The following is a 19,597-nucleotide window of genomic DNA, read 5'->3' on the forward strand; positions in this document are numbered from 1 at the left end:
GGCCTTGCTGTACAGCCCAGGCTGGTCTTGAACTCACCAACTCTCCTGGCACAGCCTCCTGAGTGCTAGGATTATAAGTATAAACGACCATGCTCAGCTAGGGCTTGCCGCCTGATTCCCAAACAGGGACAAATGGCCTTGCAAGGCGACTGTGGGGATGAGATGAGCTAGGCACAAACCACCCCAAGGCACACACCGTCCGACCAGCCTGGCACGAAGTGTGCGTTAATGCCTATCCAAAAGAGTTGCAGAAGGATGGGGTGCATGCAACCCCGGGATCATCTTCCAGTGCAAAGCTGTGTGTCCTGGACTTTCTGGTCCTCAACCCTGCACTTTTAGACCAATCAGGGGCCAGTGTGTGCTGCTGTCCGGGGGAGCTGAACCTGCACCAGCTCCAATCAACATGAAGCTTGCTTTCTTGTAGGGTGCCTGATGCAGCCAGTGCAGCCTCGGTACTCATAATGACTGGGCAACCAGCATCGTTGGGAAAGTTGATGTCCGTGGAAAGCTCAGTTTTGAAAATTAGAGAATGTGACCTTGATTCATGCCCCTGCCTCACGTATGCTCAGCAATCAGACAGGAGGAGAAGTTGACTAGCTAACTCTGTAGAGGAAGTGGCTGCCCGGCCCAGCACTCTGCTCTCAGAAGCAGCCTTCCCCTTTCCATAGAAGTAGAGAATCCCCAGCGTGGACTACAGGGAGGACCTGGGAACAGCTGTGGGGCAAAGGGCCAGCTTGTTGTTGGGGCTGAGACTTTGGGATACAGTCTTATTTGTCGGTAGTGTCTTTGCAGGTATAATTAGGGTGAAAATGAGAGATCACACTCAGTTCAAGATGGGTATCCTAACCAAAGACAGGAATTTCATAGACACTCAGAGATCGCACTAAGAGAGAGGAGAGAGGCAGCCAAGAGCTGAGCCCAGTTCCAGGGCCATTGAAGCTGGGAGAAGTAAGGAAGCATTGCTCTCCAAGGGCCGCAGAGGTCATTTGTTAAATTTGTTAAAGCAGCCATCAGAAACTCCGCAAAGCAACGAGCCCATTTTACAGATGGGGAAACTGAAACATAAGAAGGAAAGAGAAAGTCTAAAATCACACAGCGAAGGCAAGATTCTAACCCAGGACTATCTGCCCGGGCTTTGTAACACTAAGTTCACCAAAGAGGTCATCTTTTGGGAAGAGACATGGAAGGCAGGACCTTTGTGTGGCTATAACAAAATACCCGAGACACTCTTCAAGGGAGAAAGGTTTGCTTTGCCTCCTGGCTTTGGAGCTTTCAATCCACGGGCACACGGCTGCATTTTTTTTTTTTTTTTTTGGTGAGGTTGTGCATCAGGGCAAGAATATATGATAGACCACAGCCACTCCACTCTTAGAGGCCAGGAAGCAGAGAAACTGAAATCAAATCCACCAGTGACCCACCTCCTCCGACCAGGCCCCATCCCTAACATTTTTGCCACTTCCCAGAGCCGACTGAACTATAACCCCATCAGTGGATGAATCCACCAAAGAGACAGAACTTGACTGTATCACCCTCAAGGCCCATCCTGATGGTGAAGGTCCCCTTCATGGGGACCATGCATTTAACACCTGAGCCTTTGGGGAGCTGTTCATAACTAAACCATAACAGGAAGCCTACACAAGAAACTACAGCAATATGATCCAGGACAGAATCGGCTGCCCCATTCTGGTGTTCATGGGGACCACCTAAAATCCACCCCTCCCCCACAACCCTGCATCTCTCCCAACTCCATCTCAATTCACCCCAACCTTCTCCTCACAGCTGCTGTCCAGAGCTGATGGTAGCCTTAGGGGAAGGTTGTAGCTGTGGTCACAGCCGACCAGAACCTTTCTCCGTGTGAGAGCTGGCCTCTGTCTCCTCAGTGTCGGCCAGAGCTGCTCCACCTGTCCTCAGACATATTGTAATTAATTAATTAATTTTGTTTTCTTGAGACATTACTTATCTGCGTAACATCCCTGGCTGTCCTGGAACTCACTCTGTAGACCAGGCTAGCCTCGAGTTAATGGAGATCTGCTTGCTTCTGCCTCCAGAGTGCTGGAATTAAAGGTATGTGCCACCACTGCCTGGATGTATTTTTTTTTCAGGCAGGGTCTTTCACTGAGCCTGGGGCTCACTGATTCAGTTAGGCAGGCTGGATAGAAAGTCAAAGGGCTCTCCTCTCTCTGCGTCCCCAGTGCTGGGATTCTAGGTGAGTGCCCACTCCTAGCTTTCTCTGTGAGTGGTGGGAATGTGGTGCTATGCTTGCTGAACTCTACCAGATGGAAATTTTTTTTAAAAAAAATATTTATTTAGCTTTGTTTTGTGCAAATGGGAGTCATTTGTCATATATGTATGTGTAGCCCATGTGAGTCTGGTGCCTGAGGAGGTGAGAGACTGGGGTTACAGATGGTTGAGACCCACCATCTGGTGCTGGTAACCAAACCTGGGGCCTCTGCAAGAGCAGCCATTGCTCTAAATACTGAGCCATCTTCCCAGCCCTGTGATGTATGAAGCTTACTCTCATGTTTGAATAAGCCCAGGATTGACACTTGCAGGAGCCCGAGAATCAACATTTTCTGAAAAGTTGCTCTTATCATTTCTTTCCCTTCCTACCTCCCTTCCCTCCCTCCCTCCCTTCCTACCTCCCTCCCTTCCCTCCCTCCCTTCCTTTCCTCCCTTCCTTTCTTCCTTGGAAAGGAGAGACAGGGTCAATAAAGAATACTGGCTGCAGTTGGGGACAGACCAAATGTGGCCAGCAAGATGACAGCCAGCTGGGTAGATATTCGCTGTTCACAGTGATTGCTAGTTCCCCACTGAAGAAAAGCCCCAAATCTCACTGGACGGACAAGGTGGACTCAGACTTCCATGCAGAACTGCCAGGAGTCATACATCTAGCCTCAGCTTCCAGACCAGGGTCCATTAACTTCCTGTATATGTGTCCCCAAGTGGGTTCCTTTGCAGGGAGGGGCACCAGGGAGTCTGGTCCTCAGCTGAGTTCTCGAGCTGGTCAGCCACATCTGAGTCAGATGGGTTTGTGGTAACAAGGATCTAAGGGCAGGTTGGACTGAGCAACCAAATCTGCTCTGGGTTGAGCTCAGTGATGGTCTGGTCCCTTGGCCATCTGGGACTCCTGTTGCCACCATCGTGAGTTTCTAGTTCCCCAGGTCAACAGCATCTCCACTAGGGCCTGGACCTGCGTATGGATGGAGAAGGCAGGCAGATCTTCACAGCAGTTCCCGGGGGGGGGGGGGGGGGGGGAGTTGCTTGGTTCACAGCACTGTGGATGGAAATAAGGCTCCCTCGAATGCTAGGTGAGTGCCCTGCCACTGAACAACTTCTCTAGCTCTTGTTAGAAGACCCAGAATGCAGTTCGCCTGCCTCAGCCTTCCAAGTAGCTGGAACTGCAGGTGTATACAATCCATGCCAGATGGCTTTTTTCCCTAAGCCCACTCATGGGTCTTTCTGAATCTTTTTTTTGTCTCCTTCCTTTCTTCCTTCCTCCTTTTTTCCTTCCTTTCTTTCTTCTTCCTGCCTTTCTTTTTCTTTCTTTCTTTTCTTTTTCTTTTTTCTTTTTTTGGTTTTTCAAGACAGGGTTTCTCTGTGGCTTTGGAACCTGTCCTGGAACTCTCTCTGTAGACCAGGCTGGTCTCAAACTCACAGAGATCTGCCTGCCTCTGCCTCCCAAGTGCTGGGATTAAAGGCATGTGTGTGCCACCACCACCCAGCTTGGTTTTTTGTCTGTCTGTCTGTCTTTCTTTCTTTCTTTCTTTCTTTCTTTCTTTCTCCCTCCTTCCCTCCCTCCCTCCCTCCCTCCTTCCCTCCCTCCCTCCCTCCCTTCCTTCCTTTCTTTCTTCTTGAAACAGGGACTCTCTATATAGCTCTGGATGTCCTAGAAATCCCCAGACAGGCTGGCCTCCAACTCACAAAGATCCTCCTGCCTTTACCTCCTGAATGCTGGGACTAAAAGCGTGCACTGCCCAGGTTAGCCCAGCTCTTGTAACTCTTGATTCCAGACAGAGGAGCAATTGCCTCCAAAGGCCCTGCCTAGTTCTTCCTTACCCTCTCTCTTCTCCTCTCCCCTTCTCTTTCTGCTTCTTCCTTTTATTTTTGGAGAACTGGGCTTTCTGCCTCTGGTAATCCCTCCTCCCCAGCTTTACAGCTCCCTCTACAGCCCCCTGGCTTCCTTGTGTGTGGCTTGAACCCAGTACCCTCATCTGCCACCTCAGCTGATTCTCACTCCTCCGCGAGTGCCGTCAGCCTGCACTCATGAGGTCACCACCAGCTACGGAGTTGATGCCCTACTGCGTGCCAGGCAGCTGACCGTTCCCTCCACATCCTCTCATTCAGCCCCTGGCAAAAATAATAATAATAATAATAATAATAAAAATGCAGATGACAGATCCCAGCACCTGGGAGGCGGAGGCATTTAGCTCTTGGTGAGTTTGAGGCCAGCCTGGTCTACAGAGTGAGTTACAGCACAGCCATACAGCCATAGAGAGACCACCCACACACACACACACACACAAATGGTAGCAATACTTCAAATGTCTGCCTTGCCGTAATTGGCTCCATTTTCTGGTTATCTGTGCTCCTGAGATTGTTTGTGGCTGTCGGACTTGTCCAGAGCTGTGTGTTCTTCCCAAGCCTGTGTTTGGTGACTGCGTCGACAGCTAAGAGAGTGAGCGGGGAGGTAGTTACTCTGTGAAAACTCCCACGTGGCGTTCACCAAGTTTACTTTGGAGGGCCAGGCCTTAGACATTTTAGCACAACATTGGATGCAATTTTGACAGTAAGTCTCTGCCCGTCCGTTTTATTTATTCTGTAGAATCTGAGCTTCATGGGCAAGCGCCCTAACCATCGAGCAACCCAGCCCAGCTCCTGGAGGCCCCCCCTTCATAGACTCAGCAATTGAGACTCAAGAATGTTAAGTGATTTGGCCCGGGTCAATGACTAGGAAGTGTGTGTGTGTGTTGTGTGTTGGAGGAGGGCGCAGCCAGAATATGATTCCAGTTCATGTCATTTTCACTGCACAAATAGACCTTCCTGCCTATTGAAGAAGAACAAACAAACAAACACGTTAAAAGCAGGTAGTTGTTCCTGCCCAAGCAGTATGGGCCCCAGAGCTGCTCCGGGTTTGGTGGTTCCAAGAAGGAAGTGGTGGGGTCTCCAACCGGGCAGAAGGCCTCTAAATCAGAGGGAAGCATCTGACTGTGCAGCCTGCGAGGGGAGGGGAGCGAGGCAGCAAGATGGGAAGCTCAGGGTTAAAACCAACCGAGATCTCACTCCGAACGCTTGGGCATCCAAGAGCTGGCGAGCAGCCGGCCAATTAAAAGCAATTTCATCTCTAGCGCCTCTTTGAGAGTTATTTAAATAAGACTTAAAAATTAATCTCTCATTTATCCCCAGAATAAAACAACATGCCTGCCTCCCCCTTCAGCTGAGCCACTTGATTCAAAATGACGAGGTGTACTGTGAAATTAACCTTATTAAGCCCAGACCCGAGGGCCAGCTCTTCCCTGGCTGCACAGACCTGGCTCAATCCCTTGCCTCTCTGCTACACGAGTATTTTTTCTGTCGATTCAAAGCCCCTCTTCTGATGGAAGGAAGCACCAGATCAACAAATATAAGAGGCAGAGACTCACCACTTGGTAAGGATCACTTGTAGGGGGTTTAGTTGAGCTGAGAAGCGTGGCCTGGGTACCCTGTGACCCCTGGGCACAGGGACTTTCTAGTCCTTGTGGGGATTCCAAGGTCGGAGGCAGTCAGGGAGGAAACATACATGCACATTCACACGCACATACACCCACACTCGCGCACACGCGCACACACACACACCGAGGGGCTGGACAGATAGCTCAGAGGTTAGGCACTGGGTAAGTGTGGTGGTCACCTGTAATTCCAGCTTCTGGAGGTTAAGACAGGAGATCCCCAGCCAAGCTAACTAGGAGACTGGGCAGACAGTGGAGTGATTGACAGATGAATAAGGTGGAAGGACACCTGAGGGTGAGTCCTGTTGTCAGCCCCCAGCTTCTGTGCACATGTGCATCCATACCCACGTGAACACACCACTCTGTGTGTGTCCCTCTCTGAAATGCACCTGCACACACCCACATGAAAAAGGGGGGGGGGAGAGGGAGGATTACTCCATGACTCTTCAGCTAAAACAATGCTGAGAAGCCGTTGTGATAAACCAGACCTCAAGGTGCACGACTGTCAGTCCTTGCGATTGGGGAAACTGAGGCAGGAGGATAGCAAGTTCAGTTCCTGCTTAGGCTACAGATGAGTTCAAGATGAGCCTGGGCAACAGAGAGAGGCGCTGTCTCAAAGGTTAAGAAACGGTAGAGCGATGCTCAGTGGCTAAGAACACTGGTTGCCCTTGCATAGAATCTGAGTTTGGTTTTTAGCACGTGACAATTCTCTATTGCCTGTAACTCTAGTTCTGGGGGATCCACCATCGTCCTCTGGCCCCTGTCCGTAATAGGCACAAAAACAATGCACCGACATACACGTGCAGGCAAAACACCCATACACAAAAAAATTTTAAATCTTAAAAAAAGAAATTTAATTAGAAGGGGATGGGAGTGATGGCTGTAGCCCGCCAGTACAGCACTTGCTGAGGATACATGAGGCCCTAAATTCAGTCCATATGAATAGAAAAACTGTGTGCTTCTGGGTCGACATTAGGAGACACTGATGATGTTCCTCGCTCACGAGAACTTGGCGAGCCGCGTGTTTTTCATCTAGAGATGACTTAAATATACGAGAGGACCTCTGTGCCTGTTTATAAATGCGATGTGGGTGCTCTTGGATTTGAGGGTCTGGGGGCAGGACTGGCTCCAGCAACCGTCCCTGAAGCTCTAAGGCACAATTATAACGCTAGTTTACAGAGTCAGTGTCGCTGAAGATAATCTCCCAATTCCCACCCGGGTCTCTGAGACACCCCCTCTTAACCTCCTCCGCCAACCCCCGCCAAAGCACATGCTCTTAAGGGCAACTTTTAAAAACGCATCGCCTCCTACAGGCAGTGGGAAACTAGAGAATGCTTGAGCGGGAGTGAGCCTGGTGGAATATCATCGTTTCAGAGGTCGGAAAGTTGCCTTTCCTGTCTCGCATCAATCTCTTTAATGCCGGGTTCACTGCCTCTGGTTCGGTTTCTAGGAGACAGGCAGACCTGCTCATAAAACCCCCCAAGCCCGAGGAGGAGGTAATTAAGTCCATCTCAGCCGGCTCCTCCCAGGCCTTTCTTCTTAAGGACTTGTTGGCTCTGGCTTTGATCTCTGCTGCTGTGCCCTGAAGCTCCCCAGCCGCTGGAGTGTGGGAATAGCCAAGGTCTGGCACTCTTGGGACAAGAACACCGGATGGAGGAGAGGGTACAGAAGCCTCAGTCTGGCCCTATCACACTTTGTGTGTCCCGTGGTGGCAACTTCCAACGTCTGTCCTGTTTGCCTGTCCGACGACCATCTTTGCACGACTGAGAACCAGGTTCAGGGATTTCTTAGAGCGACTCTCTGCCTCTTACTTCAACAGGTTGTGGGAGAGAGCTGGGATGGGAGAGAGACAGAGGTACAGAGACAGAAAGAGAGAGAGAGAGAGAGAGAGAGAGAGAGAGAGAGAGAGTCAGGGAGAGTGGGAGACAGGCACAGGAGGGGCGGGGGGGGGGGGGGGGGTGAATAGTGAAAGAGAGAGCCGAGAGGGGGTGGGAGGAGCGAGCAAAAGCTGCTTCCTCCGGTTGAGTCACTCAGACCCTTCCCTGCCCCGTGGTCTCTCCCGTTCTCCCTCAGTTCCGAGGCGGCAGCTCTCGCCAAATGACTCACTGACGTGGGAAAGTTAATTTATTTTGGCAGACATCCCCCCAGCTCTGAGAAATGGAGACTGCACACCTATTGCCTCAGAAGACACAAATTAGGGTGGTGATTCATTCATTCCCCTCCCTCATTCATTCTCTGAAACCCGGATTGTTCCCACCCCATTAACATTCCGCCCATTGTTTTCTCTTGGGGGGGGGGGGAGACTGAGGCTTAACCAAGCCCTCGGCGAGTGCAGGGCGCCCTCAATGACAAGGCCACACAGCTAATCCTGCCAGAGCAGGCAAGGGGTGTGTGCCTGCGCACAAGCCTTCCAGAGAGTCAGGAGCCTGAAGCTCGGGAAGTCGAGGTGACCTGGCCTGTCATTACAACTGCTACTAAGCTACTAAGTGGCTAGTAAGTAATCACGGGGCCTGTGCTGCAGTCATGACACACATGTGTGAGTCCTGAGTGTGAGGGGAGGCTAGCAGAGCCTATCTATCTATATCATCTATCTATCTATCTATCTATCTATCTATCTATCTATCTATCTATCTATCTATCTATTATCTATCTATCTATCATCTATCTATCTATCCATCATCTATCTATCTATCTATCCATCATCTATCTATCTATCTACCTATCAATCATCTATCTATCATCTATCTATCCATCATCTATCTATCTATCTATCTATCCATCATCTATCTATCTATCTACCTATCAATCATCTATCTATCATCTATCTATCGATCCATCATCTATCTATCTATTATCTATCTATCTATCATCTATCTATCATCTATCTATCTATCATCTATCTATCTATCTATCTATCTATCATCTATCTATCTATCTATCTATCTATCTATCATCTATCTATCTATCTATCTATCTATCTATCCATCATCTATCTATCTATCTATTATCTATCTATCTATCATCTATCTATCTATCTATTATCTATCTATCTATCTATCTATCATCTATCTATCTATCATCTATCTATCTATCCATCATCTATCTATCTATCATCTATCTATCGATCCATCATCTATCTATCTATCATCTATCTATCTATCTATCTATCTATCTATCTATCTATCTATCTATCCATCATCTATCTATCTATCCATCTGTCTATCTATCATCTATCTATCTATCTATCTATCTATCTATCATCTATCTATCTATTATCTATCTATCTATCTATCTATCTATCTATCTATCTACCTTCATCTCCCATTGAAATTACAGGGTGCAGCACCAGCTCCAGGCTGGTGGTGCTAGTACCGGAACCCAGGACTTTGTGCTTGCTAGGCCAGGGCTCTACCAACTGGGCTGCAAAGACAATCTTAAGATGCTCCGTTATTTTAATTAACATGTATTTATCCAAGTACCACAAGGTCAATGTGGAGGTCAGAGGACAACCTGTAGAAGTCTGTTCTCTCCTGCCAGGTCATCAGGCTTGACAGCAAACACCCCTGCTTGTTGAGCCTTCTTGCTGGCCCATATACCACCCTCTTATGTTCATATTCTCAGTCGGTGCCAAAGGCAATGTTTGGGTGGGCACACCTAATCCCAGACAGCAGATCCTGTGAAGCCAGGGCTACATTCTATGATACAAGCATATACTCCCAGCCCCGCCCCCTCCAGAGTGATGAATGGAAAGTGAGCATAGGGAATGACGGATGATACCTTCTAGGATACACCCTATATCTCCCAGGATCCTTCGCTGCCATGGAGACTCTGAGGACATCAGGATTACTGGGACATTCTTATCATGGTTTGTATCCGAAATACCCCCACTGGCTGCATTTGGGAGCTTAGCGAAGACTTTCGTGGCTCCGTGGGGGTGGTAAAAGTTTTGAGGGGTGTCAGGGAGGTGAATCAAGTCATGAGAGTGGGCATACCTGAGAGAGTATACGCAGGCCCTTCTCCCCTTCTGGTCACAGCTTCTCAGCCTCCACGACATAGGCAGCTTTCCTTCGGCCATGCTTCAGCCATGCTGTTCTTCCCCATGCCAGACCCAAAGGCAACAGCCAGAAACGTAAAACCGTCTTCTCTAGATTGATCCCCACAGGTATTTTACCACGGCAAAGCTGTGGAAAGCTGACCGATGACGCAGGAACCCAGTGGGAAGGGTTATGTTTACAGTCGTCAGCATCCCGTCATGAACGCTGTTGCTCTCAGATGGGTGGCTGAATGAAATTTGGTCTAGGGCTTCTTGGAAAAGGGCTCCCGCTGTGAGAGGTCAAGCTTCCCAAAGGTAGCTTGTCCTCTGTTGGACACAGGGCCTGGTACACTCTGGACCTTCAGTGGATATTGGCAGGACTGGGAGAATTTCTCATCACAGCAGCCACAGGTCCACAGGGAGTTTCCTGGCGGGGGGGGGAGGATAACGAGAGACTCAGGCCTGGAGTCAGTACCATCTACTAAGACCACAGGAAACTCTCCATTTTCTCCTCCCTCCTTGTCCTTTCTCTCTCCCCACTCCTTCCTCCCTTTTTCCTCCTCTTCCTCCCCCTTCCCAGCCCCAGCACAATGCAAGGGGGACAACCCCAGTACCAGTGCCAAGAGCCTGTCTGTCAAGCCAGCTATCACTACACAAATATCAGAGTTTGTTACCTCCCAGGACCCTGCGTCATTGGGCAGAAGCCCCCACCCCCCACCCCGAGCCCCCGCAAGCTGATGCATTCCGTCCAGATGTTTACAGACAATCAACTACTAAGGGTTTGCTCAAAGGCTAAATTTCCTCTTAGCCAAAGCCTAGGAATACCTTTAAACTGTGAACAACAGGTGAGAGACAAGGCCGTCTTCCCCATGAAGGAGCCCCCAGAGCCTGAAGGGATTGGATGCTCAAAGAAGCGAAGCTGGCTGCAAACTGCAGGTGTCAGGAGGTCTCCCCCATGCTGGCCACGGCACAGTCCACAGATGTGACCTGCTGGTTCCAGCACAGCCACACGTCCCAGGTCCGACTTAAATAAAACAAAGTCAGCAATCATTTAAATAATAACAACCAACCAGACAAAACCAGACGGCTCAGCCAGTTGTGACATCACTGAATCAAAGTTTGAGGCCAGCCTGGGTTACAGAGCAAGTTTCAGGACAGCCTGGACTATGCAGGGAAACTCTGTTTTGGAAAACCAAAAGGAAAAAAAAAGAATTTGCTAGAATCAGCAATAATCTTATGAATCCTGGTTGACGTTTGTTTATTGAGCGTATACTGTGTGCCAAGTAAGGACGTAATTAATGCAAGGCCTTCACAGGATCCCGTCCTACGAACCACTAAGGTGAGACTATTGCCGCTCCTCCCTACCAAAGCTGGAGACGTGTGGAGGTCAAGATACAAGTTTCACAAATTTAGCAAGCAGTTGAGTCAGGATCCGAAGCCATCATATCTGGGATTGACCAGATCAGTGTCCGCAGCCCAGCCTAGCCAGCTGTACAATCTTGGGCAAGTTATTTGATGTCTCTGGGCATGGTCCTTCCCATCTGAAGGGAACAGTCTTCCAGGCTGTGGCCAGCTGGATCACCTTCCTCCTCATTCCCCCATCCTGGGCAAGGACATGCAGAGTGGGCAGTGCAGGGCTTTCTCGGGTATTTCTTAGGTTCTCACATGATGCTGAGTGTTTGCCTGACCTTCTAGCTTTCCAGGAGCGTCTCAGAGGTTTTCAGAGTCTCTCGTGGACAGCCTATGGTAGAGCAGCTCCTGTCTCTTGTTAAGACCAGCCTTCTACATCCTCGGGGTCAGGCTACCTTGGACAGCTGAGGTGCCGAGGAATTCCCATGACTGTTTTAACCCCTGGGGCTGGGATTGGGTGAACTTGGAGTTGGGTTAGATATCATGAAGCCTTAGACACACTTCTCAGCAAGCTCCCACTGTGCTTCCAGGTAGACAACCCAACGAGATTCCTGGAGGTAGACTCTAATTCCACCCTGGCCCTCCATAGCTGCAGACACTGCCGCAGTTAGGGTGGGTACACGGCCCTTGGTTTTCAAAGCCACCCCTGAACTGGAAGGAGAGAGTAAGAGTGGAATGAGTTAGAAACCCACGAAACCCGCTGATTTCTTTCTGATTCGTACACTAAAAGACATTGTCCTTGGGTCGTTGCAAACCTTTAGTTAATTTCTAGAGCTCTATAAAGTTGATTTGGGTCACTACAACTTTTTGTTACATTTTATTTAATGAGTTCAAGTGTATATGTGGGGAGGGTGGAGAAGTGAGGCAAGAGGAAGATTTACAGGGGTTAGGGTATCTCCTTCCATGTTGCGGATCCGGGACTAGAACTCAGTTCATCGGGCTTGGCAGCAAGTGCTTTTTCTTGGTTGTTGTTTAATTGCCTTAACAAAACATCATGACCAAGGCAACTTATAAAAGAAAGCATTTAATTTGGGGGCTTACAGTTCCAGAGGGTTAGAGTTCCTGACCATCATGGTAAGGGGTATGGCTGCACGCAGGCAGCAGGCAGCAGGCAGATAGCAGGCAGACAGGCAGGCAGCAGACAGGCAGCAGACAAGCAGCAGACAGGCAGGTAGCAGGCAGGCAGCAGGCAGGCAGCAGACAGCAGGTAGACAGGCAGGCAACAGGCAGGCAGCAGACAGGCAGGCAGCAGGCAGGCAGCAGACAGGCAGGCAGGCAGACAGGCAGGCAGGCAGGCAGACAGGCAGCAGGCAGGCAGGCAGCAAGCAGGCAGGTAGGCAGGCAGACAGGCAGGCAGCAGGCAGGCAGGCAGGCAGGCAGACAGGCAGACAGGCAGACAGGCAGGCAGGCAGGCAGACAGGCAGCAGGCAGGCAGACAGGCAGGCAGCAGGCAGGCAGACAGGCAGGCAGGCAGACAGGCAGGTAGCAGGCAGACAGGCAGGCAGCAGGCAGGCAGGCAGGCAGCAGGCAGGCAGACAGGCAGGCAGCAGGCAGGCAGGCAAACAGGCAGGCATGGTGCTGGAGCAGTAGCTGAGAGCTCACATCTGACCCATAAGCACAAGACAGGGAGAGAGAGTTTCCTAGGAATGGCATGGTGGATCTCTAGTGACACATCTCCAACAAAGCCACACCTCTCAATCTGTCCCCAACAGTTTGCCCAGCTGGGGACCAAGTATCCAAAGCATCTGAGTTTTTAGGGCCATCCTCATTCGAAGGAGCCATCCATCTCAGCAGCTCCCATTTGGGTCATTTTTGTTATGTTCTTTTATGCAGAAGCAGAACTTTGGAGGGGCTTCAGGTGTGACATCCACATCTAATGCCGTCTACTTGGGAGGCAGCAGCTGGAGGGCTGAGACCTCATGAGCTTGTAAGGCTGGCAGTATGGCCCAGTGGGCAGCGAGCTTGCCTAGCACACACAAAGCAGAGGGTTTGATGCACTGTACTGTGTAAAGGTGTAGTGTTGCACGCCTGTAATCGTAGCTCTCAGGTAGGCAGATCACCCCACATCATCCTCCGGCTACAAAGTAAGTTCTAGGTCAGATTTCCCTACAGGAGACCCTAACCATCTCCTGGTGACCCCTGACACCATGCAAATGCTACAGAAATGGTAATTATATTGACTGGAGAATATTGGCAAAAAAAAAACAACCCATCTCCACATGTTTGGTACACATGTAATCTTTCGACAGATAGTTACACCATGTGGTTGGTTAGTGGATGCAGAGCCCGTGGAGATGACGGGCCGACTGCAGTAGCTGAATTCGTGAGATAAGGAGGGGCACCTACAGGCCCACACACCCCAAACACACCCCCACCATCGTGTGTTGGATTTCTACCAGCCAGCCTGCTCCAGGGTCCCTTGGAAGTATAAAGTCCTTAAGCATCCTAAAGCCTGTATCAGACAGCCTGAGGGCAGAGGCCCCACATGGCTGTCTTATAATTTCTCTAATGGGGTCATCAGAACAATGTTGTGTGGATTGTGATGAGTCCCGTTTTGCAGAGGAAGACACTGAGGTCTTGCAGGTCAGTCAGGTCATAGGTAGCCCTGGTTCATCCCAGTTGCTCTCAAGAAGTTTACCGCAAGTCGGGCTAGGGGATGACTCAGTTGGTGAAGTGTTTGCTGTGGGGACCTGGGTTTGACCTTAAGAGTTCTATCTCCCCACAAAACCAGGTGATGGAAACAAACCTGTGGCTTGGGACTCACTGGTAAACCAGCCTAGACTAGTGTGACAGTTACAGGCCAGCAAGAGCATGGAACAACACCTGACCTCCACATGTGTGTGAACACACACATACACACACACACAGACACACACACACACTCAGAAGGTTACCAGGACCAGGTGTGCCCATCCCAAAGTCAATCAGGGTTTAGCAACCTTGGCTCTCTGGTACTCCAGGATCTCCTAGAGCTGGGAGGTGGGAGTCACATGGCCAAAGCAGCCGACTCTGTTCTCCCAGCTCCCACATGCCTTGACCAGCTCCAGTGAAATGATTTGATTTGCTGGGAGAGAAAATGGAACACACTGAACAAGAGTTTCTTGACTCTTACTTGCCCAGCCTGGAGCTGGGGACAGCACCATTGCTTCTAGCTCCATGTGGGGCAGGTGCTTGCAGAACAACCCACTTGGGAAAACTTGAAAAATGATCAAAAATTAAATAACAGCTCCACAGGGCACCAGATGAGCCTTCCCACAGCCGCGCCCCATTCTCTAATTAATTGCTTCAGCAGTGACTTGGGTGGTCAAGGAAGACAGGCCTGCTGAGCACCCTGTATAGGCAGCAGGGAACAGAAGCCCGAAGCCACGAAACCCCGGTCAGACAAGCCCCGACAAAGAGCAGGAAGGGGCACTGTGGGAGCGGGGAAGCCGCATTGACTACAGTATTACCTCAAAGCTGAGTGTGCCCGTGGCCTCTACACCCTGATAATGAGTCCCATCCCTACCTCTGGCTCCTTCTCCTCTTGGGTCTCCCCGACATTTGTTGGCCTACACCTCTAACGGGCAGGGAGCATGCCACACATGGTCCCAAGACCAGGTTGAAATGATAGCTTTGCTTCTGCAATGTGCAAATATGTAGACAATAGTCCCCCACTTGGCATGCGTGCTAAAACCATAAGCTACAAACTGAGTCCAGGATCTGGTACCACGTTCTCTGGGCAGGTGTTCTCAGTGTTGTGGGTCCTCATTCCCAGCCATGGCCACCACAGGTAAGCTGAGAGTAAAGATCTTCTTAGTTTTTATCTGTTCACTTGCCAAGCATTCAATGAGCACCTACTGTGTGCCTGGCATTGTGCCACTGGCAGATGAACACAGAGACCTGAGAAGGTGGATCTACCAAGAGGCCAAGGGGCAAAGGGTTCCAGTTCTAAGTGAGTGTGGGAATGTGAATGGTGGTCGGGGGTGAGGGGACATAGTAGTATCGTGAACACACATCCGACATATCATCAAAATATTCCAGTATCTTCTATGACTTTTTTTTGCATGCAAATGTGTGTGTTCCCGTGTGTATGGGTCCATGCGTGGACATGTGGGTGGAGGTCAAGGCAAGGTATTTCTCTGGGCCTGGAGTTGGGTGACTTGGCTAGTCTGGCCAGCCAGCTTGGTCTGGGGAAGAGTTAGGATTATGCGTGGGCTTCCATGCCCACCCAGCTTTTTGTGTGGGTGCTGAGGATCTAAATTTTGGTCCCCAGCTCAAATGGCAAGTGCTTTATCCCCTGAGATCTCTTCCCTGCCCTCATTTGATTAATTAACCGATTAATCAGTTGTAGCCCTGAGGATTAAACCCAGGGTCTTGGTTCAACTGCTCTACCACTTCAGCCTCTTCCTTTAAGTTTTTTCAATTATATTTATTTATTTATTATTTGTTTGTTTGTTATGTGTTACTTCTGCGGCAGCCCATGTGTGGAAGGCAGGGGACAACTTTCAGGAATCAGTTCTCTCCTTCCCAGGGATCCAATTCAGGCCGTTATGCTTGGCATCGGGTACCTAAGCCATCCTGCCAGAATATTGCTATATTTTTGAAGCTTGTGTGTTTGCCCCAGATTCTGAGAACAGCAGATGCCAATGTGTGCAGAACTCCGGGGTGGAGAGGAGTGGACAGTAATAGCAGGGAGAGTCTCACATTTGAGAATTAGACGGATAGATAGATAGATAGATAGATAGACAGACAGACAGACAGGTGATAGATAGATAGATAGATAGACAGACAGGTGATAGATAGATAGATAAATAGATAGATGGATAGATAGATAGACAATAGATAGATAGATGATTGATAGATAGGTGATAGATAATAGATAGATGATAGATAGATAGATAATAGATAGATAATGGGTAGATAGACAGATAGATAATAGATGCTAGATAGATAGATAGATAGATAGATAGATAGATAGATAGATAGATTGATAGATAGATAGACAGACAGACAGACAGACAGGGTATGTAGACTGGCTTTCCAGCCCCCAGGCAGTCTTTTATTTTACTTAAAACATTTAACTTAAAAATATTTTACCCAGCCAGGTGTTGGTGGTGCACACCTTTAATCTCAGCACTCAGGAGGCAGAGGCAGGTGGATCTCTGTGAGTTTGAAGTGAGCCTGGTCTACAGAGTGAGTTCCAGGACAGGTTCCAAAGCTACCCTGTTTCAAGAAGAAAAAAAAATGACCCTGTCTAGAGAGATGATGGCCCCAGAGTAGAAACATTGCTGCTTCAATCCCAGCACTCACATAGTGGCTCACAATCTGTAACTCCTGTCCTAGGGCATCTGACAACACTTCTGACCTCAGTGAGCACCAGTCACAAATACGGTACACAGACGTCCGTGCAGACAAAATAGCAATGCCTATAACGTAAGTAATAAAAATATGTTAAAATCTCTATCACTCCGCGTTTACTTAAGGGGACTAATACTTTGTTTCTATTAACCCAGGCTGGGCTCAAAGTCTGGCCCATTCTGTTTGAGTTCCCTGAGTGCTAGTTAGAATTAGAGCACACCTACCACACCTGACTTTTCTTCTGCCACTAAAACCTTCAGCTGATAAGACCCACCCCAGCATTTTGGAGTGTAATACGTATATATTATGTATGTATATATTATGGGGTGAGGGGATGGGAGGAGAGGAAGGGGAACCTATGGTCGGTATGCCAAATAAATTTTTAAAATGTCAATTAAATAAACTTTTAAAAAAAGTCTAGCCCCTTGACTGAAGAATGGATAAAGAAGATGTGGTACACTTACACAATGGAGGACTACACAGCAGAAAAAAATGGCATCTTGAAATTTTCAGGCAAATGGCTGGATCTAGAAAACGTCATATTGAGTGAGGTAACCCAGACCCAGAAAGACACATATCATATGTACTCACTCATAAGTAGCTTTTAGACATAAAGCAAAGAAAACCAGCCTACAATTCACAATCCCCCCCAACAAAAGTCACTAAATAGGAAAACCTAAAACAAATATAATTTTCTATTACTCCACCTGTACATGGGCATATTTATTTATCTGTTTTTGTTCTTATTCTGTAAAGATTTTTCCTGGGGACTCACAGATTGACCGTATGTTCAGCAGCAAGCCAAGCGGAAGCACTCTGCACTCTTGACTTCTACTGTGTTGTAGAAAAGGCAGCTGCATGTAAACACAAAGGGAAAAATGCAGCTCTGCGGTGGGACATGCATGATGAAGCTAAGAGACTGAGGACCGATGCGAGAGCTGACACTTGGCTCCCACCGCTGTCTGATCACCCCGCCTCCAGCCGGCAACATCAACCCATTGACTCATTGACAGCCCAGTTCATTCTTCACTTACTTGGTTTTGCTCTGATGTCTCAAGTGCGTTGTGCATGAGATAATAATATCTTCATTTCTTCATTTTTAAAAAGTGTTTCCTGATAAGTTTTACTTTCCTGTTGCTTAATTAAATTTTATTTGTTTGTTTATTGATAAAAAGAAAGTCTGCTTATCATTTAAATGTCAGGTTTATGAACTGACTCAGAGGGTAGAGGTGTCTGCCACCAAGCCTGTGGATCTAGGTTGGTTTCTGGCGCCATCCGACTCCTCCAGCCATCCTCTGAACACCCACGGGCTCTGATGCCTGGAGGGAGGTTCTGCAGTCCAACCTAGGACAAGGCAAGAATACTACCAGGGGGCTGCCCCTCAAAGTCCAAATGTCAGTCGTATTGGGGAAGGGGGATGGTTTCATAGAAACACCCAGAATAATGTTTGACCAAATATCTGGAAACTGTGGTCCAACCAAGTTGACTCCTAAAGTAAACCACAGACTCAAAGAATGATTGAAATGAAATGAGGGTGTGTCTGGGATGTGGCTCAGTGATGGGGAACGTGCCTAACACTGGTCCTCAGTGTACACACATAGACAGACAGACAGACAGACAGACAGACAGACACACACACACACACACACACACGTGAAGAAAGAGCTCAAGTCTAGGTAGCCCAGGCTAGCTTCAAACTTTCTGTAGCTGAGTTGACCTCAAATTCCTAATCCTCCTGCCTCCATCTCCCCAGTGCTGGGATTACAGGTGTGAGCCACCTTCTGAGTTTAGAACCCAGGGTTTTGTGTACGTGAGGCAAGAGTTCTACCCACCGGGCTGCATGGTCCCAGACTGCCCTGGTGGTGTTACAGTCTACTGGGCTCCAGTTTTGCCTCATCCACTCCACCAACACCTCTACCTGGCTCCCCTCTTGCTGAGCAAATGCGCCAGGTCCCTACTGCTTCCCAGGCCAGGTGCCTCCCAGCCCTGTGTGGGCCACCTTCAAGTCCTCTTTCCAGAGGGTTCCCAAGGAGGAATGCTCAATTTACAAACCAATAAAAATAACTCAGGGGAGATAAACAGCCCTGTGTCCCCAGGGCAAGTCTGTTTTAGGCAGCCTATCTTGATTTCACAAGCCGCAGGTGGCACCAATAAAGAGGCCTCAGCTGACCCAACTGAGTGGGAGTCCTTGGCTGCAGAAGACTGTTGAGAGTGACCTTGGCCGTGACTGTGACCTTGGCTGTGACTGTGGCAGCGCTTTGAGTTGTCTTCACAACAAAAGACACCCAGATATAGCTAGATTAGTTGGTGATTGATTGGTTGGTTGTTTGGTTGATTAACTGGCTGATGATTAGCTTATTTAAATACATGACACCACATAGACACACAGACACACCACATGGATGCGTTCGTGTGTGTGTGTGTGTGTGTGTGTGTGTGTGTGTGTAAGTGTGTGCATGTATGGGGGTCCACACGTGCCATAGCATGCTTCTGTAGATCAGAGGACAACCTCAACCTCAGAAGTTTTGCTCTCATTTTCTTCCTTGTTTAAGACAAGGTCTCCTGGTTCGATACCTCATACTCCAGGTGAGTGGCCCTCGACGTTCTGGAGGTCCTCCTGTGCCTCTCATTGCCCCCCAGGAGAACTGGGATTCCAGAGCCCCAGCACCTCGCTTTACATAGGTTCCAGGGGTTTGAACTTAGGTCCTTGTGCTTGAATGGTAATTGCTTTACCCACTGAGTAGTCTCCCCAGCCCTGTTCCTCTCAATGTTTGACAGGATATGGTGGGTGGTCTTAGAATATTCAGGAAAGTCTGGTCCCAGTTGAAAAATTGTTAGTTCCTATAGACCAGCAATTTCTTGCCAATTTCTGGACTTTTTCTTAAAACTCCACCAAATGGGTATGGCGGAGAGTTTCTTCCCATAGACCCTGATGTCACCATTTAGATTACTCTCTCAAGGGGCTTGTCTGTCAGTAAAATGGTAGTCGGTAGGTAGTCCTTTCTAAAGTTGGTGCACAGAGGGGATTTTGTTTGTTTTGATTTTCTCTGGTTGAAGGAGAAGGTTTGGGCTGAACTCTCTGACCGTACCCTCCGTTACTTCTCTAAGTAGG

At 48.9% G+C, this 19,597-nt stretch overlaps 1 long non-coding RNA gene across 1 annotated transcript; it reads left to right on the forward strand.

The window, feature by feature from the left end:
• The first annotated feature begins 7,278 nt into the window (after window positions 1–7,278).
• Window positions 7,279–17,656, forward strand: LOC146895431 (uncharacterized). Its single transcript, XR_014997308.2, has 4 exons — window positions 7,279–7,479; window positions 9,490–9,570; window positions 16,471–16,560; window positions 17,242–17,656. It is a non-coding gene; the product is annotated as an uncharacterized LOC146895431 (long non-coding RNA).
• The last annotated feature ends 1,941 nt before the right edge of the window (window positions 17,657–19,597 follow it).

Source organism: Myodes glareolus, chromosome 2, assembly GCF_982192425.1.
Source record: "Myodes glareolus chromosome 2, mMyoGla1.1, whole genome shotgun sequence".
Lineage (NCBI taxonomy): Eukaryota > Metazoa > Chordata > Mammalia > Rodentia > Cricetidae > Myodes > Myodes glareolus.